We start from the raw sequence: 26,889 nt of genomic DNA, 5'->3' as shown, positions 1-26,889 counted from the left end.
AGACATCAATTATACATTTGAGAACCAATTTATAAAATTAGAAAATGTCGCTACTAAAGTTGACAGTTTTCTAGATAAAATTACTGATATAGTCGGCAGGGAAACTTTGAGTGGGATGCCAACACCTAGCAAGACATTGATTAAAGAGAACCAGTACACCTAACACACTTACCCAACAAATGAGAAAATATTTATTGGGCTTGAGAAATTATTCAAAGTTCAGACTGAAAACAACTGCGCGCCTCAAAATCAAAGAATGATCTGCAGTCTTGCAAAGGAATATATGTGCTTAACATATTCATATACGCTAGTAAAGAATTAAACATGGCATATGGGTGGGTGTGTTTTGTTTTGGTTTTCTTAAAAAATCCATCGGACCACTGCACTGGTATATGTGACATGCATAAAATGTGTGACAGATACAACCATTTTGTTACAATAAGATAATTTTTCAACTATTCTGCTTTATGTCATGAATAATGAACATTCTTTTAATATCATTCAAGTCATAACAAGATTCCTCAGGAATTTCCGTATATTCCTTACCAACAGAAGCCACCACACGTACTGGGAAAAAAATGTGGTATACTGGTAATACCATGCATCTCTAATCCAATCCATGAAATTAAAGACTCCATGAAGAATGGTCTTTCTGTGTAGCAAGAAGATCCCTTCACCAATCCACAAATTCAAGTACAAACAAAAATCTCATTTTTCACAAAACCTTGAAAATGGACACACAAAGAAAATAAATGAATTCACAATATTTGAGATACAGCAAACTATTATGGCTAGTTACAGTTTTATCTGTACTTTCTCCAATCCCATAATGTATATGGAGATAATATGGCATGGAACGTACAGTAAAACCAGCTAAAAAATCAAAAGACAACCTTTTGGAAGGTCTCTTTGTACTTGGGCATAGCATGCAAGGATTAGTCTCCGCTATAAATGTTCCAAATAATGACCCCTTCCAAGTTTTGACAGTGAAAGGACACTATTTATTGACCTGATTTTAAAGAAACAACATGTTAACAGAGACAGTCAAACTTTGTATCATTTGAATTGGACAAGAACTGAGACTGTATGAATGTTGCTTGTTTGGCAGGTTTTAATCGGCCCTTACAACAAATTATCGTCTATAAATTTTAGTGTCAATCATGTTTGCAATGAGGACTTTGTAAAAATACATTATTTTCAGGAAAATAATACATGTACTCTTAGATATTTTCTTGACTCTTTCCTAGTTTTCTGTCATAAAGTTTTATTTTTCAAAGTAATAAGCATAAAATCATTATATTTTAAAAACAAAACTTAAATCTTTTGTATGAAAAATGTATTCTAGAGTGCTCATTTTTATCATTTGGATGCCCCCGTAAAATAAAGATCTGGTCAATAACAATGGGTTGGATTAGGGTTTCTGACAATGCTCAGTTTACAACAGTGGTGAGTGATTACTCCCCTCATGCTAAACTCCTAGCATTACTTCAATAACTACTTTCCTCATACTATACTGTCAGTGTTAAGAGTGTTTACTTCCCTCATACTATACTGCTAGCTTTAGCAGAGTAATAACCCCCCCCATACTAAACTCCTAGCATTACTTCAATAACTACCTTCCTCATACTATACTGTCAGTGTTAAGAGTGTTTACTTCCCTCATACTATACTGCTAGCTTTAGCAGAGTAATAACCCCCCCATACTAAACTCCTAGTATTACTTCAATAACTACCTTCCTCATACTATATTGCCAGTGTTAAGAGTGTTTACTTCCCTCATACTATACTGCTAGCTTTAGCAGAGTAATAACCCCCCCATACTAAACTCCTAGCATTACTTCAATAACTACCTTCCTCATACTATACTGCCAGTGTTAAGAGTGTTCACTTCCCTCATACTATACTGCTAGCTTTAGCAGAGTAATAACCCCCCCCATACTAAACTCCTAGCATTACTTCAATAACTACCTTCCTCATACTATACTGCCAGTGTTAAGAGTGTTTACTTCCCTCATACTAAACCCCTAGCTTTAGCAGAGTAATAACTTCCCCTCATGCTAAACTGCTAGCTTTATCAGAGTAATAGCTCCCCCTCACACTAAACCCCTAGCCTTACTTTAGTGACCACTCTCCCAATATTACACTGCCAGCTTCAAGGATATTTACCTCCCTCATACAGGTAATACCCGTTATAATGTGATTTGTTGTAACACATTTCCGCTTAAAATGCAATGGCAGCATGGCTCCCACTTTTTAATTTAAGGTGGCCTCTCTTTTTAACATCCTAAATACATGCTCTCAGAAAAGCCTATTATTTGTATCCCTTGCATATTTTTAATCCCAGCAGTGTGTTTAATTTTGCCTTAACTTCTGCAATTTTCTAAACATATTGTAGTGTTATATTTCTTAACGAAAATAAAGAAAAGCTATCAAGTTCAGACAAGTTAAAAGATTTTTGAATACAGTCGGCACTATTTAATGTTTGGAGGAAGTAACATGTAGCTAGTTTGACTCCGAGGACTATCAAACCATTCAGATGTGTGAATTTGATATATTTGTCAGCTGACTGAGACGTTCTTCAGATCCAAAAATGAGCCAAATTTTGTTTGATGCACCACCTGCATCAAATGAGTGTCACTGATACCGATGATTGCAAACTCCTTAGTAAGATCAAACAAACTTAAATGGAGACAAACAAATGTTTTAGGTCTATCACAAATTATGAATGTTACATCTGGAGTATTTACGTTCTGCCACATGTATTCAATTGAAAACTGAAGTCTATTTGATGTCTGATGAAACCCGGCAAACAAAACAAACAATATATGATCGAAAGGTTAGTTAAAACTAATGATGAAAAATACTACAAACATATAAACGAAGACCCGTCAATAGAAATTAAATAAAAAAATTTAACATGCATTAATGAGATCGCTAATACAATTCTGTCAATAAGGAATTTGATACTTTCCTTCTTAACATACGTACACCTCAATTCTACATATTACCCAAAGCTCATAAAAATCCTGACCATAATTTACCTTTAAATTATCCAGCACGACCCATTATATCAGGTTGTAATTCATATACTGAAAACCTATCCAACTTTACTGACAGGGTTTTGCAACCTTTAATGAAATCACTTCTTTCATACATTAAAAATACAACTGATTTCACTGAAAAGTTGAAGTCTATTCCACAGCTATCTGATAACTCAATCCTGGTATCATTAGATGTAACATCACTATATACCAACATTCCACATGCAGATGGTATTGAAGCGTGTAAATATTTTCTTGATATCAATCCTAATAATAGCACACTCTCTAGTGAAAATATTTGTAAAATAATAAAACTTATCTTGGAAAATAATTATTTTCAATTTAATAATACGAATTACATCCAAATAATGGGTATGGCAATGGGTAGTCCTATGGCTCCTTCACACACTTCCCTTTTAATGGGTCAATTAGAAAAAGATTTTCTTCAAACCGAAAGGTTTTATCTATCTGTTTGGTTCAGATTTTTAGATGACATATTTATGATCTGGAACCATTCAACTGAAGAACTGAAAATTTATATTGATTGCCTAAATCATTTTCACCCAACGATTAAATTTACTTATCCTGCATCTAGTACGTTTGTTTCATTTTTAGATGTAAATGTAATAAAAAAAATATTGATAACACTATCTCTACAAATATTCATATAAAGGAAACAAACATCCACCAATATGTGGAATATTCTTCATGTCATCCCATGTCATGTAAAAACAGTATACCATATAGCCAGACCAAAAGATACTGACACATTATTTCAGATGATTGTCAATTACAAAATTCGTTGAATAAATTACAAACATATTTCCAAAATAGAAATTATCCAACACATATAAAAGATTCTGCACTGAAATAAGCCCATAATCTTACTCAACATGGGGCTTTAAACACTGTGACAGCAGAATGTAAAATAGAGAAAAATATCACTTTTAAGCTTATCCACATCTGTTTAATTTTAAACTGACCTGACTGACTTAAATATATCCATCCTTTACTGTATTATTTCTTGATTTAAATTCTAGGTGCTTTAAATATTCAGTTTTGAAACATAAAACCTAACTGTGTGAGTTACAATTTATGCAATGCACAAAATTTGCATTTTCCTTGTTTTTGAATTAAGAAAAGAATCAGATAACTTTCACAGGTTGCAAAATGCTCATATTTTTTTTTAAAAAGGCTTCACAATAGCTACTTCTGTGATCTGATGTTTCACTTCAGTCTTGGACTAAGCACACTATCTTTCAAAATACACTTAATCACTGTCATTGATAGACCTGTTTATGTTTGTTATCATTTGCACCTGTCCTTAAGGTTTTGGGTTCTGGCTGAGAAATACTGGAAAAATGCCAAACAAACAAACATTAGGTTTAGGTCATTTTTAGTCAGGTATACATTATTACACTATATTCAATACAGGGCTTAATTCATAAAGAAATACTCTTTCTATGTCATTGTTTCATTATAAAATAAGTAATGCATTCATTTCTAGAGAATAAATAGAAATTTCATATTGTTTATCTGAATGATAAATATCATAAATATAATACAACTGTAGGAAACTATCTTTTTTAGGTTTCATACAATAATGAGGTAACCAACAATGCCAAAAATACTCGAGGTAAAAAGTATATTTGCACTGGTTATTTTGATACAGTTGCATGCAACTACTATAGTGAGCTTTCAAATGCAAACTAGAGGTGGCAAACTATAGGTTCCTTGAAGAGATAAAACATATATGGATAAATTCTAATGGCTTCATAGTTTAAGAACTTATACTATTAGGATCTTGTATTAAATATGTAAACAAATTTTTAAAATATTTTCAAAGTTTTTAATATGGATTAGAATCTATGGCTTGCATCATGTCATAAACAAGTGTCCCCAATTTTTCTTGTCTTGTTCTAGTGACTCTGCACTACAGTAACTTGCAATTCATACTGCAATATAGTGTAAATACATTCAATTATGCAGGATCACTATTACTGTTAAAGGAATATATCTCCTAACATAGAAACGTGCAGGAATGCAAAATTTATCAATAAATAAACCTTTCATATGTTTGAAAACAAGTCAATAAAAGGAAATGACTGATGTGCACAACCATCTTGCAATGGCCTCTGGCAAAAGAATACCTTTTTATCTGCAGCAGTGTAAAGCAAATAGTTTGGTCTCTTCACAGCAATGAAATAATTGTACCCCTATTACGCAGTACAAGCTTTGGTGTATAAAGTGGAGATGGCAATTGTGTTGAGGGTAAAAGCTGATTCCATATAAATATTAAAGGCAATATATATATATATATATATATATATATATATATATATATATATATATATATATATATATATATATATAATGTAGGCTGTATCAATGACATACGAGATGTATACATTTTTCATTAAAACAGAACGAGGCTTGCCAAGTTTCCATTTAATGAAAAATTTATACAACAAATGGTATATTATTGATACAGTGAACATACTATACATATATTTTATTTATATCACATACAAATACATGTACACATATTTGCACTTTGAATAGAGTTACGATATGCTCCGGGTAACTGTGTATGACCAAGTGAATGAACTCCTCACATCCCTGAGAGTGTGTCTGCCACAAAATGTAGTTCTACAATTTTTCTTGTTGTTCACAATCACGTATGCAAATTGATAAATTGATTGTTTTCTTTTTGAGTTTCTATTTTTATTCAGATTTATTAAATCAATATAAGACAATTATGTTTTTTATGAAGAAAGTAATGCACTACAGACAGGGTTAGCCTCTTGTACACTGAACCTGAACTGTCAGCCATTCACGTATTGGCATATGGAAATTAGTGTGGAATAGAAACTAAGCGAAATGACGAACCAACATGAGGTAATTAAAATATTTTAATATACTGACAGTTCATGTAAGTCATTATTCTGCTTTAATTAACATTTCTAAAAATTACAAAATACTCTCTCTCTCTGATGTCACTAGTGCGGTAACTCATGATGACACCCCCATAATATTGATGTTATGAACACTGTAGATAGATCCCAAGGAAAGCATAAACATACAGTTATGGCGAACCAGATTACTGTAGGTTTCTTGGTACAAGTTCATTTATAATATTTTCGTCCAGTGCCACATTTTTTCTCTCTCACTCCAGATTTTTTTTTTTTTTGGCCCTTACGCATGACAGGGGAGAGGGGAATGGAAAAAAAGAAAGGATTCCAATTTAATTTCATTTAGATAAAAGGCACTATTAATACTTTTTATCGTTATTTTCATGTGTCATTTATTTTTAATGAATGAGTAGAAATTCATCATTGATCTATAGGCCTGCAGTTAAAAGAATGTTTATATATTCATATTACTGCATCATGGACAGATCACAATTTTATATACCAATAGTACTGGTATCTCAATTTGCTTTATACCAACACTTTATTAAATGCTATGTTATTTTTAATGTACAGTGTATGTGGTATAATTATATATATATATATATAAATTACCCCCCCCCAAAAAAAAAAATTAACACTGGTGAACTTGGTCTGGAATTGTCCCACTCAGGTTCAGTAATCAGTACAGCTACCACAATCAACACAACACAAAAAGACAGTATTATCAGTCCAGTCAATGAACTTTCAATCTGTGTTGTTTAATATATATAACCCACATACTGTACGTGTTAAACTGGACCTGGAATAGTTTCAGGTTCAATAGTCAGTACAGCTTTGTTGTTGTTGTTGTGGGGTTTAACGCCATTTTTCAGCACGATAGGCTATACATGGCGGCCAGTATTAATGGTGGAGGAAGAACCCGGAAAAGCCCGGAAAGAACCACCGACCCACGAGAAGCTACTGGCAAGCTTTCTCACATACCCACATTGGCTGAATCTTAGACTCGAACCGCCGCAGACAGAGGTGAGATGGCAGTGATCCGTAACGAAGAGCGCTTTAGACGTCAGTACAGCTACCTTAATGTACAGATACTCTTGAAAGGACTGACCCTCCACTCGCTAAAAAGAACTTCCCTGAAACTCAAGAAAAGATAAATAAAATGTTCTTGTTCACTGCTGAGTGTTAAAACCATCTCTGATATTCTTGAGTGATATAAAGATTTTCAAACTGGCCATTGTAGTGGAAACATTGGATGTAAGTTTGGCACCATTTTCATTTTGGACCAACTACTGGATTGGTTTAGTCTTTTGGTTAAAATCCCATGTCAACATGACCATCCACTAAGTAACAGTAGAAACAAAAAATTGTTTCAAGAGAACGATAATGGCAGTCAAATGGGATGTTAGATTGTCACCATTTTCATACTGGACCAATTAGATAACACAGAAAGTGAAAACTACTTGAAATGTGGCCATCCATACAGGAGGAGTAGATACAATAAGACATTTAAGATGGTTGCAATGGTGTCAGATTGGAACCATTTTCACTTAGGACCAATGAAACATCATAAGAAGTCTTTGGTGAAAACTACTTGTTAATATGACTTTTCGTGCAACAATTAATATTCATCTGGCTGCCATGGTAACTACATTGGATGTCAGATCGACACCATTTTCACATAGGACAAAATAAACAGTATATGAAGTCTTTAAATATAACATGTCAATATGATCATATATCTTGTTGTAGTATTGATAAGATTTTCAATATGGCTGTCATGGTGGCCATACTGGATGTCAGATTAACACCTTATTCTCCAGGGCCAACTAGACTTCATAAGAAGTCTTCCAGTGAAAATCCCATGTCACCTTGACTTTCCATTTAGGAATAGCAACAGCAACATTTTTTTAAGATGGCTGCCAGGGAAGCCATATTGATGTCAGATCAGCACCAATTTCATTTAGTACCAACTAGACATCATTAGAAGTCTCTTGGTGAAAACGTCGTGTTGATATGACTTTCCATCTCAGAAATGTAGCAATAACAAGTTTTTTAACATGGCTGCCATGGTGGCCATATTGCATGTCAGATGCGCACCATTCTCATTTAGGACAAATTAGACATTATGATAAGTCTTCTGTAGAAAACCCCATTATGACAGGTGTAATGATAAAACTTTCAAAACAGCTAACATGATGGCCACATTTGATGTCAAATTAGCATCAGTTTCATTTATAACCAAGCAGACACCATAAAAATTGGTTTGGTGAAAAAAACCTACTGACATGACCATCCATCTTGCAAGGGTAATGAAAACAAGATCTTCAAGATGGTCATCATGATCACCAATTTGGCAGTCATATCAACACCATTTTCATGTAGGTCCAAATAGACACCGTAATAAACCATGTCATGAACACCAAATGCAAATATGACTTTATGCATGGGCGAATCCTGGTGATAACATGAGTTACAAGATGGCGGTGGCAGACAGATTAGCACTGTTTTTGTTAGACATCATTTGAAATCTTCTGGTGAAAAGCCCATATCAATACAAGATTCTCAAAACAGTGGCCATAATTGATATCAGATTGGCACCATTTTCTATGAGGACCATTTTGGACTAAGTCTTTCTATGAATACTCCATATTAATGTGTATAATAATCGATTCAGAAGGAGTAGCTATGCAAATATTTTCAAGATGACCACTTTGTAGTATGAGTTTCCTTTGACCCTTCCCACAACATTTTTAACATCTGGACATTTCTGTTGGGATGTACATGCCACACATAAATGTCCAAATCTCACAAATGGGGTGGGAAGGGTTAGAGGAAATTCAGACTAGCCACCGTGGTGAACATATTGGATGATGTACACTATTTTGATATATTAACAGCTACATCATGCGATGAATGTGTGTGTAAAGTCCCAATCCTCCAAGCAGTTCAGGTGGAGTAGCAATAATACAGTTGTCCTAATGGACAGACGGATGAAAAACAGGCCATCCCATAAGCTTTTTGGTCATACCAGTTTAACATTGTCATATCAATAAATACTATTTACAGTCACGTGTAACTATCAACTCTAGTCTTTCTAATGTTCCTAAAATAAACAACTGTAACTACTGACACAAAACAATTACTATACATGTACCTGGCAACATATCACCATGAACCTGTTTTACAAGTTGCACCTCTAAAGGTTGATGCTCCATTTTTCCTTATATTTTATGTTCAAGTTTATGCCAAGTCATTATAGAATCAGGTCAAACAGAGTCTGTCCCCTTCTTAGCCTGTTCTTTTTTTTAAGTGTCCCATCAGTGGTCTCATTAATGTCAAAACCAACCATTAAATATGGCGGAGGTAAGCTTTGGATTCTTTTGAAAAACAATGTCTGTCCACCAGTTAGAATGAAATAACATTCTTGCCCTAATTTCTGCAAAAAGGAACTACTTTTATCAGTAACATCAGTTGAAAAATATGAATTATTTTGAGGTTAAAAAAAAATCCTTGCTCCAAAGAAAAATCTAAGCCTCATCCCCGCCCCCCCCCCAAGGTTCCTAATATAGCTAAAGACATGCTTCACCCATGTCACTGCAACAAGCTGTCAAATTTCCAGCTTATCATGACATCATAGAGCATGATCACCAAAATCCTGGGAGTGGGGCACCCCCTAAAAGTGACTGCAAAACAATTGAAATGTTTCATCAAGTTTTCTTTACAGATATTTGGTTAACATTATGCCCTGATAATGCTTAAAATGCATGATCTTACATGGGGTTTTACACACTGGGCCCCAACAAGGAGTTTCATCCAAGAGCCCACCCACCCAATACACAATGAAATTTCTGGATCTGCCCTGAAAATCATGAACAAGTAAATTGCACTTCAAAGACCAGTTCCTATTACCTATTATAGAGACAGAGAAAAAAACAGCTCCGTTGTTTGTGCTAATTTACTTTACAAATACATTGTCATGTTCACACAAACATTGCTGGTGTGAGCTACCTAAATGCCGTACAAGTTACACATGGGTTCCTTCAAACTCAAGTGCAAGTGTCCCTATAATTTGTTACAGTCATTTTCAAGGAATCCTACTAATATAAAAATGAATTTAAATAACTGTGTAGGTTGATCTTACATATTTAACCCTGGTTTGGGAGTCAATATGCTTATTGTCAGTACATAATATACCCTTAACAATTGTTACTGGCCATCAATAGTAAGTACTGTTTAATGACACAGTCAAGATCTAGAACAACATGTTATTCCAGGGGCTCAATACACAAAATCTGCAACACTTCACCTATAGTGAGATACATTACTAGTTAGATTATATGTTCACTGTATCATTGGTGCTCTCTCTCTCTCTCTCTCTCTCTCTCTCTCTCTCTATATATATATATATATATATATATATATATATATATATATATAATGAGCTACATTATCATGATATTCTTACATATATGTCAAAGTTAATTATCCCCTCTTAAGAAAAAAAAAGGATAATGCTATCATAATGTCCTTGTATGCATGTAGCAACAGTTTTATCATTGTTTGACATACTTCAGCACTACAATTTTTGTGCAGATATAGACTAATTGTTTGTACATGTCAATATGAATTTCATCTGAACAGGGAGACTCTCAGCTAGGTAAAAGGATCACATTTAAGCTACAATCCTGGAGCAAAATGTAAGAAAAGCAATCAAGAAGAGCCAGAACAACAAAGCTGCAGGAATTGATGAAATAACAGCAGAAGCAATAAAAGCATGTGAGGAAACAGGCACGGAATGGCTTTTATGCATCAGTGTATCCCCTAGGGGTACAAGATTGAGTCAGAAATCACCATGGTGTTAGATTTGGTGTTAAATAGAATAGAAAACAAATCTTGTGTCAAAACTTGGGGTCAAATTAAAAATATGTGGGTCTCTGATGCAATAATGAAGGGAAATGTTGTGCATATTAAATAAAGGATGGCAAGAAAGGCAAGTACCAAAAGACTGCAAAGAGTTAATGTTGTGCCAATCTAGAAGAAGAAAGGATGCAAAAAAGACTCGCGTATACAGAGGTAAATTCCAAGTGCGTCCTGGAGATAAAATGTTTGTCAAAATATTAGAAATGAGAACAAGAGTAGTAACAGAACCACCACTCAGTGAAGCACATATTGGTTTTCGAAAATGCAGGTTGAACAGACACAATATTTGAGCTAAGATGACTCAAGACATAACTGTCAAGTAGTGAAACTCTAGCAAATATCCTTGAAACACTACAAAATACTGAATTTTAACAAGAGTCCCTCAAAAGGAATGATGCACTAGTGGTCAAAGTGAATTTCCAGGAATTCAATATAAACCATTTCTTCCTGTTAACTGCTATGTATTGATATTTTTCAACAATAACAATAGTCTCAAATTAGCTGCTGTAGTGGATATAGTGGATGTCAGATTGGCATCATTTTCATTCTGGACAAAGCAGACATCATTGGACGTCCTTTGGTGAAAACCCCATATGATAATGATTATCCATTCAGTAAAGTAGTGACAAGAAGATTGTCAACACAGCCAACATGGCGGCCAAACTGGATGTACAATTAGCACCACTGTCATTTAGAATCAACTAAGTATCATAAGAGGTCAACAGGTAAAAGCTGCATGTAGAAATAGTCATTCAAATAGAGAGGAGTAAAGATAATATTTTCATACTGAGTGTTAGGTAGTCATCTTCATTTAAGATCAACTAGACACCATAAGAACTTTTCTGATGAAAACATCATGTCAAAATTACTTTAAATGTAAGAGTAATGAAAACAAGATTTTCATACTGGTCACATATTGGCTGTCAGATCTGCACCAACATGATCAACAAAATGTAAGGACAAGTCTTTCAAGGAAAACCCCAAGCTGATATGGCCATTCATTCAAGAGATGTAGTTATAACAAGATTTTCAGGGTGACAACTGTTTGGCCAGCATATTTAATTGCAGATAAGTACCATTTCATTTAAGACCTACTGGAAATGATAACAAGTCTTTAGTTAAAAACCCCACATTAGTATGACTTCAGGTGGAGTTTCAATAAAGATTTTAAAGATGGCTGCTACCACAACCATACTGGATGTCGGATCAGTACCATTTTTTTTTAGCACCAACCAGACATCATAAATAAGTCCTTCAGTGCAAACAACATGTTAATATGACCATCCATTCAATAGGATCAGCAATAACAAGATTTTAAGATGGCCATATTGGAGGTCTGGGCAAGACTATTTTGATAAAGAACCAACAAGCCCATCTGATGTGTGTGAAGTTTCATGGCAATCTTCCAAGTAATTTAGGTGGATAACATATTTGTGCTATTTGACAGACAACAGACTGATGAAACCATATTGCAAAGCTAATGAAAATATTTTCTATCACAATGAGTTAGCACATTCACAAGATAAAAGCTGTCTAGTGACATTCTAGGTTTCTAAAACTGGCACAAGCTACTTTTCCTTACTGTGACAGGCAGAATTATGATTATTATTATTATTATTATTATTATTGTTGTTGTTGAAACACGAGTATTTTCCATGCTAGTTGGTCAACTACATTTGTCTTGTGCCACTGATCAGCCAAATTTTGTCCCATTTTGTTGATTTTTTTATATTTTTGGACAACATGTAAATAACAAAGTACACATAAAAAGTTACATATTTTTGTTTTAAAAATTTGTATTCCCACTTGAAACTCACAAAAAGTTTTGAATTTTTTAAAATTTTTTTAACAAATTCATGGAGATTTCAGGGGGGAAAAAGCAACATTCTGAAATTACTGGAGCTTTCAGCTAATGTGGTGACATCATCTCAAGCTAGCTACAGTCTTTATTTTTAACCAGAATTACATCCATATCTTAAATCACTGAACTATACTGAAACCCTCTAAAAAAAACTAAATTCGTTCACACCACTTTCCACATAGAAAGCCTTGCAAAACCTTAAATTAGATAACCTGTTATTATTCCAAGTATTGTAAAAACATGATTTGCTCATAAATTCTCAAAATAAAATATATTGGCTGCATTTTCAGTAGTATTACGGGTAACGAAAGACCAAAATTAAGCAGCCATAGCTACCCTGCCAAATATTGGCTGCATTTTCAGTAGTATTACGGGTAACAAAAGACCAAAATTAAGCAGCCATAGCTACCCTGCCAACAAGTATTTCTGAATGGAAGATTCCCTATTGTGACTTCATAGTGATCCTTAGAATACTGTTACCCCATGGAAACCATAAAATTGGTTGAATTTTGTTTCATCATTGCTACCTGATTATTTCATGTCACCTTGGTTCCTAACTAATGAGAACCAACTATAACAGGATTTCACATTGATAAATACCTTATTTTTTTTGTTAATTTTATTACACAATAATAAATATCCCTCAGCATAAGACCCTCAACTTCTAATACAGATTATACTTATGGTTTGTATTAGTCTGTGTTATTTTTTTTATTTACTTGGGAAAATATTTGGAATAATAACATCACAAAACAAACTTTGGGAAATTAAAGTGATCATTGGAAAGTAGATTCCCTCATATAAAACAAACAACTTGAGGATATATTTTGTTGTCTGAATATCAGACACACATACCAGACTACCTCCTATAGTTTAAGGATGCTATTTTGTTTATTTTTGTAATTGTTTTTACATGCCTCTTAAAAAACATCTTCATGTGTTCACCTTTGATATTTTGTATCTTATTTATATTCTGAATGATTTATATACGTATATCTAAAAATTTACTATTTTTTTAAAAACATATTTTACTGACAACTTCAATACCATACAGCTAAGACTGTGCAATTAAAAATAACATACACACAAATTATTAATTTTTCTGTATAAAATGTAAATCAAATCCCATCTGTCCATGGTTTCATTCACACAAAAAAGCAGATTTGTGCTTGAAATCAATATCAGAAGCTGACTTGATGAACTTATTTATTGAAATGCTAATAAGGGACAACCATTTAATTTTTGGGGAAGGGGCTGGGGGAAGCCCCTTAAAATAAATGTCGTTACCTGCTTTATTGAAGAAGAAAAAAACGTATTATATCCACTACAAAAACTGAAGAAGAAGGAGAAGGATATCAAAGTCAAAAAAAGAAAAATATATCATTGCCGGAAAGAAAATCACAGACACTTTCATAAACATGAAATGGCATGCCCCTAAATAAATCAAATAGGTTTGATTTTTATGTTTGTTCAGGACAACTTAGTGCTTTCATAGCCAAGCTTGGCCCGACACCCTCAAATTTACAACCAACTGGTCTAAAGCTATTTTTATCTATGATGCAATTGCTGGATAGATAGATATGCCTGGCAAGGGTACCAAGACATTGTCCATCCAGGCTATTTTCAGGTATTAGGTAATTAGGTGTTGCATCACATCCTCCTCATTGAAAACCAGTCCCATTCAAAGTTGCCTTGGGCTACACATTAATTCTTTCTTGGACAATGTGCAGAGGTTTAGTCCCAAAGCATATGGCAAAAGAAATGTAAAAGCTTACCTCCTGGACATATCAATAACCTAACAACTGATCAACTGCCTGAGGGTCTGTACTCTTGACATTAGGTAAGTCCTTCACACCACATGGATTGCTCACGATGTGTCAGCAAAATTATATCATTAGAAGATAGTAGAGGCATGTGAAGCCCCTTTCTGAATTCATAAAAAAAGGATACCAGCAACAACCAATCATTTTACTATATTTCTCCAAGATGTATTTATGGACCTGATTAAATAAAACTTCACCATCAGATTTACTGGAACCCCCATTAACGAGGTTCAAAACTGGAAATGCCTGTTAATAATGTTTAATGAAATTTTGAGATAATAATTCAACTGATATCAATAATTAATTTATTAAACCAACTGAGTCAAATAAAATACTCTTGTTCGTTGAAAATCTATTGTTTAGTTTTCTGAAACAAAAGAGATGTGTTATAAATAATAAGTTTGAAAGGAAGCCAGTTACTCATGCAAAAAATAATATTAACACCACAGCAGCAGAAAATCCAGAACTGGAAATGTCACCTTTTCTGATACTTTTAATAATTAGATATCACGGTTACTAACCAAGTTTCAAGATAAAGAGTCCTAGACATTTTGATCATAGAAATCAGAAGTTCCCACATGATCATTCTTTTATTACATACTAGATTAAATTCTCAGCTTCATAAGATCAAATCAGAGAGAAACTATATTTCCATTATTTGTCTAAAATACTTTATATCATACTGCACTCAACCACCTAACCATCAGCACACCAATCATTCAAATAAGTGAGTGTCTTTACTTTTTCCTGTGGTTTTTTATCTATCTTAACATCTGTATGTATTGCAGTCTAGTTATCAAAGTCATCAAGTATAGAATGCTTATCTATTATTCTGATTAATTCATTCACTGTTTCAGTGTATGGAACGATGCTACTTTAAGTCCTCATTTATCACACCAATTTCAAGTTTTCTCAACATTATACAGTACTGTCTTTCTTTCTTTGCAAAATATAGCAACCCTCAACAACAATTAAATGTTCAAATCTGATAGCTGCAAGCTAGCATTTCTATTTGGAATAAAAGAATTTGCTTTCCAGCCATCTTCAACCACTCAAAAATTGATTCTAATGTACCATCCAATTTCACGTGAACTGCTTCTCACACTCAATTCTCTAATTTATAATGTTCGTACTTACGTCATCATCTTTATTCACTGTAGTCAAGATGGAGACAGCATTATATATTCTAAGTTCGAGTTCTCTTTGATGTCTTCACTTTAGTCTAATTACCATTACCGAGTGCTTTTTTTATCACATGTCCATTTCCACAAAAATGAAAACAGATTCTGCTAACCCAGTTTTACAAGACCACATATTTTTCTGCACTTTATTCAAAAGTATGTACTGATACTGGAGAGCCCAAGCATAAATCTAAGTACTTACGTAGCAGTTTTTATTAAAATTATGGAATAATGATTTGACAATCCTGTCCAAATCAAACTCTGAGAAAGTTTTAATTACTTTTATGATTGACATATGTGCTGTCACCATTAAAGCACCATTACAACAAAAATGGGCATCGTTTATTTACCAAACAATTGCAGGTGCAGATGTCACTCAAGTATGGCAGTCTTTTTCACAAGATAAATACAGTAATAGTGATTAACTATTAACAGCTGGCCAAAATATAAAAAGGGGGAACATCATGGGGTCAAATAATGTGCATTACATGGTCATGTTAGAGTGAAAAAGTGTAAGTAATTTGAGGATTTCACATGTATCTGAACTGGAAGCATAAGTCCCTGAGAGCCCTGGATATGTCAATGTTTTTTCTCTCTCACAGCTTGTGTGATTTTTGTTGAATGTTTTAATATTCAATGGTTGCCACATTCATTTTTGAGGTAGAGATGACATTTCATGGCAAAACAATACAACCCTGGCTATATAGTGCTGACAAAAAGCCATGCCAAATAATGTTACTTGATGAAAGCAGTTTCAGGTGTAAATAAGACAGAACCTTGCACAAAGTATGTATATTATTGTGATTAATTCAGCTAAGGATTAATGAATCATGATTCTTCCTGAAAAATTACCATAATGTATTAATGGACCCAGGCCTCATTTCCAGTTACTCTACAAAAACAACGTTAAAATATATGCTACTATGACCATACCTAGGCACAGGTTAATATCTGGATAACAAAAATATCACCTAATCTGGTACTGTAATTTCACCCATACAGGTCTAGCATCCTGAGCTAGTGGACAATGAAGTTCAAGATTTAGAACAAGGTGTTTACTCCTAAACAAAATCCCCTTGCCAACAACAACACAACCCTACAGTATGAAGAACATTAAGAAGGCCTGATATAGAAGCAAGGGAAATTCAAAATCAGTCTGCTGATGAAGTCCTTAGCATAAGGACAAAAGCTTCAGGTTAGCTTTCTCTATATTACTTGTGTATGTGGGTTGAAAAGTATAAAAAAACAACAGCCAAATATGAATAAAACAAACATTGTTTTATATTTCAGATATACATATGTACATGTATTTGGCTTTATTTATAGACTTTAAGGAGTTTTGTTCATGATATCCTACGTATCATTGGTAGAGTTTGTACCTGTAAAAAGATGCAAGAACACAAAATGTTACAACCCATTTTCCATTGCCATCTCACATGTTAGCCCCACCCCCGATGTGTTTACTATTCATTGCACTGGTTTTAAAATTAGAGTAGGCAGGTCAGTTTTTGTTTGGGTTTTTTGTAAACATTATATATATATATATATATATATATATATATATATATATATATATATATATATATATATATATATATATATATATTCAATGTTTTTTTTTGAGATTATTTTTTTCCATGGGGGAAAAAATGCTTGGGTTGGCAAAGAGAAACGGACAATTGGCTGACCAGAAACTAAGTTTACTTTGTTTTTTTGCCTTATGAGTATGTGAGCATTAAAGCTGGGCCTGTAAAAAGAAACATTTCAATAATGCATTACGTATGTAACGTACGGGTACATACTGTGCAGGAGCCCCCGAGTGGCCAAGAGGTTTAAAGAGCTCATCATTCCAGAACACTGCCGCCCCACCTCTGTCTGCATGGGTTCGAGTCCCAGGCTCAGCTAACATGGGTATGTGAGGAAGCTTGCCAGTAGCTTCTTGTGGGTCGGTGGTTCTTCCCTAGGTTTTCCATGGTTCTCCCTCCACCAGTTATACTGGCCACCATGTATAGCCTATCTTGTCCTGAAAAATAGCGTTAAACCCTACAACGACAAAATATTGTGCATGTACATGTCTGCATGCTCACTGGCTGACATGCCAAACTTGGAACTGAAAGGGCACTGATTCAGACCGATCAGTTCAGATCAGCTACCTAGGTGTGTCAATGGGCAAGGCACTTTACCCAACCACCTGGCACAGATGATTTACTATACCATATTTTCAGCATCTTTTCATATAGCAAACATACTTAATTCTTTTATTATTCAAATAGGGGAAGATAAATTTGCAACTCCAACACCCCCAACCCTGTAATGTGGTTACCATTAGCTTATCTGATAAGGTGCTGCCATGAAGTAAAACGAGTTATTATTTACAACACTACGAAAATTTTTATAAAATAAATACAAAGTTTAAAACTATTCTGATATACACTTGTATATTGACAACTTATATTTGTTTTAGTACATTTCATAAAGCATTAAGTACCATACATGTACCAATGTGGGTATGTAAGAAAGCTTGCCAGTAGCTTCTCATGGGTCGGTGGTTCTTTCTGGGGTTTTTCCAGGTTCTTCATCCACCATTAATACTGGCCACCATGTATAGTCTATTGTATGCTGAAAAATGGTGTTAAACATTAAAACAACAACCATACATATGAAATATCCATGAATTGGAGTATAGGTCACATAGAAAATTCATGTATCAGTTGCATTCTGTTAGAAAACACAAATAACACACATATATATACTGTTATATGTTTATGCTCTCATAAACAGTAACAAGAAAAAGTGAAGACAACAAGCTTTGTAAAATTTAACAAATAATATATTTCCCTAGAAGAACAAGGTAAAAATGAGGAAAAGAACTTAAGGTCTGTCCAGCTTCTTTTTCTATAGTTTCTGAATTTTTGCAGATATAAGCTTCAGGGACTAACTCATAACCCCTTAAGATGCATTAATTCCTTAACCAAATCAGTCAGCACTCTGCTGACAGGGATGCATAAATATCACAGGCTTTGCCAAAAAGTGTACACTGTAATAATTGAGTCCAATGCTCCCTTTCAAATTTTCAGCAAATTTTTCAAAATAAGGAAAATATCTGTCTACATTCTTTTCATCTAAAAGGGTTCACTAACCTAATATTCTTTGTAACATCAAAACTTGAATTTGTATCCAAAAGAGGGAATGTGCTTTTCACTTGCCAGCTCAATTTCTTTTATTCTACATTGATATTCCCTCTCTTCATTCTCTCTTTGCATCTGTCTGTCTTTCTCTCTTATCTAATTGCAGTTCTTTTTTCTGTAACTGTATTTGTTCTTGTAACTGCATTTCTCTTTCTCTGATTGTAAATGCATTTGCTCTTTCTCATTTTCCAATCATAAATGTATTTCCTCTTTCTCTTTTTCCAATTTAATTTGTTCTTTCTCTTTCTCCAATTGCAACTGCATTTGTTTTTCTTCTAGATCTATCTTTCTGAAGTTCCAGCCTCCTTAACTCTAATTCCATCTTGTAATTTAATTTTAATTTCTTTACTTTTATGTCAGAGTCTGATAGAGACTTACTGATCAAAACCATAGCTCTTTTATCCAAATAGTGGACCAAAATATTTTTTATTTTTTGCTTTGTTAAGGAAGCTTTTATCTCAGAAAGATAATATTTTCTGGCAAGTTGAATCAATTTCATCTCTTTTCAAAAGGTTTTCCATGGGTAGGACTTGAAAGATATCCACTTTTGATGACATTGTAGAAAAAGCTTGCTGATTTCACTAAAGATCTCAAAATTGTAAAATAATACTTGGGATTTAATTTTTTTTCTTCAAAAACTAGGGAAATTTCCATTTTCAAAAAGAAAATTCCAAAAGTTTTCCGAAATATTTAGCCTAAATTCATATATCCAAGGATGAGCAAACCCCAATTTTCTTTGTTATGTGTTTAAGCTCTCATAAACAGTAATAAGAAAAAAATGAAGACAACAAGCTTTTACAAATTTAACAAACAATTTATTTCCCTAAAAAAGCGAGGTAAAAATGAGGAAAAGGACTTTTAATCTAAGAATCAAATAAAAAAAATCCAAGAATTAAAAATTAGAAGTCCTATTAATAAAACGTTCTAATGAATTTGAGCTCGAGCCCCAACAAAAATCCAAAATGGAAGGCTATGACGTATACTGTAGCCAGTATAGTACTGATGTGTCAATAGTTCTTTGTTGATCCACAAACAACAATATTCCGGTGTTTGAATTCCAAATAAAATTTCAATAAATGTCTTTAGCCAAGAATTCTGTATGAGCACTTAAATATTCCCAGGGAAAAGAATTAATCCAAATAATCTGAAGAAAAATTACATTTTAACTGTCTCACCTCTGTCTGCGTGGGTTCGAGTCTAGGATTCGGCTAACGTGGGTATGTGAGAAAGCTTGCCAGTAGCTTCTCGTGGGTCGGTGGTTCTTCCCGGAGTTTTCCCGGGTTCTTCCTCCACCATTAATACTGGCCGCCATGCATAGCCTATCGTGTGCTGAAATATGGCGTTAAACCCAACAACAACAACATTTTAACTGGTCACAACAGAAAAAAAACAATACTGATGCCCAACTGAGATTATTTCTCAATACATCACCATTAAATCTGTGCAATTTCAGTAAAACCAAGTTTTGAAATAGAGATTATTCACATGTGTACAACCTTGATTCCACCCTATAAATCCACACTTAGAATGAATAATACAAAGAAAAAAGAAGTTGTTTACTCCATCTCTTACTAATTCTGAATCAAGGTCAGCTTTTAGATACAAAGTTCTATTATTAGGTATTTACGAAAAACAGTCTGGTCAAACTAATTTCTGGAAAATGTCAAATTCCAGTAAAAAAAAATTCCATTACTAAAACATATATATAAAAATTATAAAATACATGTATGGCATGTATCAATGATATACCACGAGATGTATAAATATTTCATTAAAAGAAAACGAGGCTTGCCTGAGTTTAATTTCAATGAAATATTTGTATGAGTGGTATATCATTGATACAGCATACATACTGCATATATATTTTATTTATATCACATACAAATACACATATTTGCACTTGAAATGGAGTTACAATATGCTCCTGACAACTGTGTATTGACCAGTGAATTAACTCCTCACATCCCTGCGAGTGTGTCTGCTACAAAATGTAGTTCTACAATTTTTCTTCTTGTTCACAATCACATATGCAAATTGATAAGTTCTTTTTCAGTTTCTATTTTTATTCATATTTATTAAATCAATATAAGACACTGATTTAAACATGAAATATGGTTTTTAGGAAGAAAGTAGTGCACTGCAAACACGGTTAGCCTCTTGTACACTGAACATGTAATGTCAGGCATTCATTCACATACTGGCGCATGGAAATTAGCATAGAACAGAAACTAAGTGAAATGTGAACCAACAAGAGGTAATTAAAATATTGTAATATACCGACAGTTCATCTAAGTCATTATTCTGCTTTAATTAAGATTTCTAAAGAATATAAAATTTTCACATTCTTTATTTCTCTCTCTCTCTCCCTCTCTCCTTTAGATGGCTTGACTGATGTTACCATCATTCATAGGTCCAGAGATATCATCGTATGACTCAAGCGAAAATCCTCAACGCTCATATTTTCATGGGTTTTCACCCCTATCTAGCTACATTAATCCAGAAAGAGGGAGAGGGGGTGACCCTTTGGACATTTTTATATTAAATAATTAATGATCAATTTTTAAAACATTATAAAAATAATAGGTTTAAGAAACAAAAACATAGGACTAAAACACAATACAGTATGTTTGCCTCGTAACCGACAAATGTAACATACAGGCCTAGTGTCACTGGCTATTGCAACTACATGTATGTATCATTGATATTATGAACACTGTAGACAGATCCCAAGGAAAGTGTAAACATATCGTTGCGACAAACGGATTACTGTAGGTTACTTGGTACAAATTGAGTTTTAATGTTTTCGTTCAGTGCAATATGTTTTTCTCTCTCACTCCAGATTTGTGCATATTTTGTCATTTACACACAAGAGGGGAATGGAAAAAAAGAAAGGATTCCAATGAAATTGTGTACCATTTTAATATCATTTAGAAAACAAACTATTAATACTTTTTATCGTTATTTTCGAGTGTCATTTATGATTAATGAATGAGTAGAAATTCATCATTGATCTAAAGGCCTGCAGTTGAAAGAATGTTTATATATTCATATTAATGTGCCATGGGCAGATTACAATTTGATATACCAATAATACTGGTAAATCAATTTGCTTTACACCAACACTTTAAATGCCATGTTATTATTAATATATATATATATATATATATATATATATATATATATATATATATATATATATATATATATATATATATATATTAGGGCATAACCGACTTTTGATCCGGAAATCGGATTCCACCGGATAGTATGAACTTCCGATTAATCGGAGTCGGATAAGGCAGGAACGACCGATTCGGATAATAAAAATAATAAAGTTGAATTTCTATAGCACCGTGTCTAACACTGCGTGTCATTCGATAGTGCGTTAATAAAGTTAAATAAGAAGTCAGAAAAGTCCAATATGGTCAACACAACGGGGTGAAACGATAATACTTGAGTTAGACCGAAAGATTTAAATTTATTAAAATATATAATACAGTCCTACCCGTTTATGTCAACATCCTCAATAATGAAGGCATAATATTGAATACATTGACACATGCTAATGAGGTATTAAAAGAAAATGATTCTTACAATCGTAAATATAAATAAAGTTAATAAGGAAACTTTCACAGCACAATAAACGTGTTTCAATCACCGATCACTTTGGAAAATGCAAGAATCGATCAGATTTCATTGCTTTTATTTAAGTCGCCGCAAGAGGCCAACTTTATAGGACCAAACAAAAGCCTGTTTTATTTTTATTTGACCGCGACATTAAAGCATGGCGGCAAGATCAACTAATTGTTGAATAAAGTACAGGATGGAACTGGCCGCTTGCCGACATAAATGATTAAGGCGGGAAAATTAAAGCCTGGCGGCAAGATCAACTAATTGTTGAACAAAGAATGGGTCGGAACTGGCAGCTGGTCAACATAAATGATTAGGCGGCAAAACGTGTGTAACACGGTTTAAAAAGTTAATTTGAAAAACCTTTTAATTTAGCATTTCCGACTAATTGAATCGTATCCGGAATCGGAAAAATTTCATGCCCAAAATCCGGAATCGGAAATCAGTAGAAAAATGCTAATCGGTTATGCCCTAATATATATATATATATATATATATATATATATATATAAAAATAAATAAATATGTATTAGTCCATGTGTGATCTATATTCCATTGCCAACAAATATGTGTCACTAAATATTTCACTATGATATTCACTGATGCCAGTATCATATTGATGTATAGTTGTTTACATGGTACATGTGCATGTACTTAAATTGGCACAGATTTTGGTCAGCACCAGAATAGTGTTGTCTCTTAGGCTACCAGGAGGATGAGACTATTCAATGGGAAATTAAAAAAATTAGAACAAAACAAAAAATGTCACAAATGTCTTTGCAAGCTGTCCCACCTACATTTAACTTAGTGGGCAGATATCTTGATATTACCTGTAGTACATAAGGACCCAGGGGATAATGGATTTGCTTCGCTGCACAATGCTAATGAATTTACTAATCCATGACTCGTTGATGCTTTTGTTTAATGAGAGAAAAGAAGGGTTCATGGTTTCTAAATGTGGTTTCAAGTATAATAACGTCTTCACAGACAACCAACCATATCTTTGTTAACTGAATGAAGCTAGTAAAAAAGGAAACAATGATAAATAATTATCCAACATGGTCTGTTATTATAACCAAGTACCCATGAAAAGATTTACATGGTAAAGTATAAATAGGGCCAACACTATCAAAAGTTAAGTTTAAATTGTGGATAGCCATCATAATGATTATAGTGCTAGTACTGATATCAATTTTGATGGATAAGTATGTCGTGTATTATGCAACAAGGAAGGAGGTACTGCCTAGTTCATGGAGGGACTGTCCTTTGCCTAAATTTCTCCAAAGAGGCCAAGTGTGAAAACAAGTTCCTGACAAAAAATATAGCCAGGTAATGTCCAAAACCGACAAGGCATTTAAATATTATTTTTCAAAAACAATTATGGTGTCTGTAAACAAACCATAATTACTTTCTTGCAGGCTGAGCATGGTTGTTATACAACTGCCATATTCTAATGATGCAAAGAAGACATTCTCGATTCGTCATAAAAATGAAGTAATTCAATGGGAAATCTTAAACAGAAAACTACTGACAGCCTGCTAAATGTGTAACGCAATAATTGGAGTTTATTTTAAAAAATCTTTGCAGTGAATTATAAGATATACATCACTTCCTTTTCAGTGAATTGTCACCAAATAAACCGAAAGTAAGAATTATCATTTGGACTGTTTAAATTTTGGTGTCACGGGCAAAATGACTAGCCTTACATTTTTAAATATATTGAAAATCATGTGTGTATGTTTGTATATGCATGTGTGTGTTCTCTAAATAATGTAAAGTAAAAAACGTTTAAAATTTAAATTAATAAATGTTATAAGAGTATCAATGTAATTTCATAATTCATCTATAACCTTTGATCAGCTATTAACTAAGAAAATTAACATACTGAACGATTCCAAATCTCACCTACAATCTTCCAATTTATTATATACTATTACCAAATAAAATATATTTTCAGAGGGAAATTTATGACAACATACATACATATATATATATATATATATATATATATATATATATATATATATATATATATATATATATATTCATTCGAAATACAAGGGTTTTTTTTTCTTTTGTACATAAAGTATGTTACCTATTACAAATTCTAAGTAAGTAATATTCAAACTAAAAGATCACAGTGCAATTAGCAAATCATGCACTGTTTCCAACAGTTTAACTAAGAAAATTAGCATATTCAAGGTCTGAAAATTCCAATCATCTGCTCAGATTACTCTCATGATGGCAATCTCTGAAATACTAATTCATTTATATTGGTATAATATAATATACATTGACACAATATACAAATCTTATATTGATATTTATCATTAGACAAAAAATAAATATGTTAAAGGAAAAAGAAACATGAACTGGTTACTCCTGCATGTCAGCTTTAATGACAATGTGTTACAATTACAACGATGTGATACTATGCCAACATATTATTCTTTACCTTTTCCGTTCCTAATATGACTGGTGGTGGAGAACCATATGAAGATATAATTCATTCTAGAGGATCCCCTTGCTATACAAAAGTGTCACAACGTAGTTATTAACTAGTTGCAAGCATACCAATGACCATGTGCATAAGAACCATACAGTCCATAATGGATTGTCTTCATACGACTGTTCTCTGCCTCCAGGAGGCCCACCAAATCTCAACTGCATCTCAAGATGTTTCGATCTGTATACACAATCTCCAGATCTCAGCTTCCCAAATCGTGAATAATTATTTGCATGTAGATTATACCTAAGATTTGGTTATTGAGTTTGTGAGCACCATGTCAAAAGCTGGAAACCAAAACAAAGCATGCATTTATGATAATAAATTTGATTGGATTTATGTATTTTCCGCAACCACTCAACACCACAGATAAATGTTTGGGTGTGATTTTTGATTTCCTGTACACCTATCTGCCTTTTTTTATTGCTCCAATCAAAACAACAAATAGTTATGACTGATTATCATCACTTCCTTCTTACAAACAAATTTTACAGACCTACCAAGTCTTCGGATAAAAGCCAGATACTAAATAATAATCTCAGAATTTCAAACCCAAAAAATTGGCAGGCCTGCACCAGTCATGTCCCCTCATAATAAAAAAAAACGTGGACAGCCTTGGCTAATATGTCACGCATATATCTTTACTTACCAATTTGTTCTTACTGGTTATTGCCTATTGGTGTGAAATCTTAAAATTCAGTGGAGAAAACTGCGATCTTTGTAACCGTTGCTTATATAAGGCACATGTATCCTGCTGATTGATAACGAAAACAAGAAGTACTGAAGCCTAGATTTTAGCAACTCGCTAATATGCCAATGTACCTCCTACGTTTAAAGAATCTTCACAAAATCTGAATATCCGTGCTTCGTTGAGAGCATTAAATGTCACCGCTATGTTCCAGATTCTTATATTTACAAGGTTGTTAAGTATCCCGGAACAATTTGCGATGTATCAGTGGACTTCACTGTTCTGAATAATGGCCTGCCATTAGTTTCACCCTTAACTTAATGGATAAAAGAAGAGGTGTTCCAAATATTAGCTTTATTCTCGTAATCTAGTGTTCTACTAAACTCGTTACAGCTGATATTTGAATCGCGTACAAGTCTATTATGAACTAGATTACGTTATTTTTACCACGTAAAGCTACATTACTTCAGATGAGCACAGCGAATATCAAACATTATACTTTTTATAACTGATAAAATTACATACATTGCATTGCAAAAAATTACAAATTGGTATGAATGTTTAATAATGCAAACAAAACAATCCGTTTATTTTGTTATTATTTATTAAACTGTACTGAAAAATGACTTGCGAAACATTTTAAAACTATTTTTAAACAACCCTATAAATGTATAAGAGGCGTATTCACACTATACTGGTCACAAACGATAGGCCAAGTAGTCGATGATATTACCACATATTTAAGAGGTAAATTCCAACATGCATGCAAATGTTTTGACCTTGCAAGTCTGATGTTTCGGAAACTACAAAAAAAAAAAAATTGTTCATCATATAATCGATGAAATTCCATGACAGCCTTGTAGAATACGTTTTTGCATATTGTTGATGAGGATTACCATGTATTTATAAGAGATGGAGAATGAGACGGGAGGGGGTCTAGTAGCAGTTGATTAGATATAATTACATTATTATAATGTAATCTAGGTACTCCTACGAGTTAGAAATTATTACAATGTACTGTTTCTACTCACATGTGCTCGACGCGAGCTTGATGTTGAGAGAAGAAAATAATAAAAAAAAACAATAATCTAAAGGAAAAAATAATACAGAGTGACAAAAATACCTTAGATTACTCCCAT

General features: G+C 33.3%; 1 protein-coding gene across 2 annotated transcripts in view; it reads right to left on the bottom strand.

Moving 5' to 3' along the window:
* Positions 1-26,055, bottom strand: part of LOC149780748 (DDB1- and CUL4-associated factor 11-like) — an 87,058-nt gene extending 61,003 nt beyond the window's left edge. For both annotated transcript variants that reach the window (XM_089937817.1, XM_089937818.1), the window contains exon 1: positions 25,712-26,055. The gene's annotated coding sequence lies outside the window, so the exon portion shown is untranslated. The remainder of the gene's footprint in view (positions 1-25,711) is intronic.
* Positions 26,056-26,889: the final 834 nt, after the last annotated feature.

This window comes from Sinohyriopsis cumingii, chromosome 16, assembly GCF_028554795.1.
Source record: "Sinohyriopsis cumingii isolate HCF-2022 chromosome 16, ASM2855479v2, whole genome shotgun sequence".
NCBI classification, from domain to species: domain Eukaryota; kingdom Metazoa; phylum Mollusca; class Bivalvia; order Unionida; family Unionidae; genus Sinohyriopsis; species Sinohyriopsis cumingii.
This window is presented reverse-complemented; position numbering and strand designations above follow the sequence as displayed.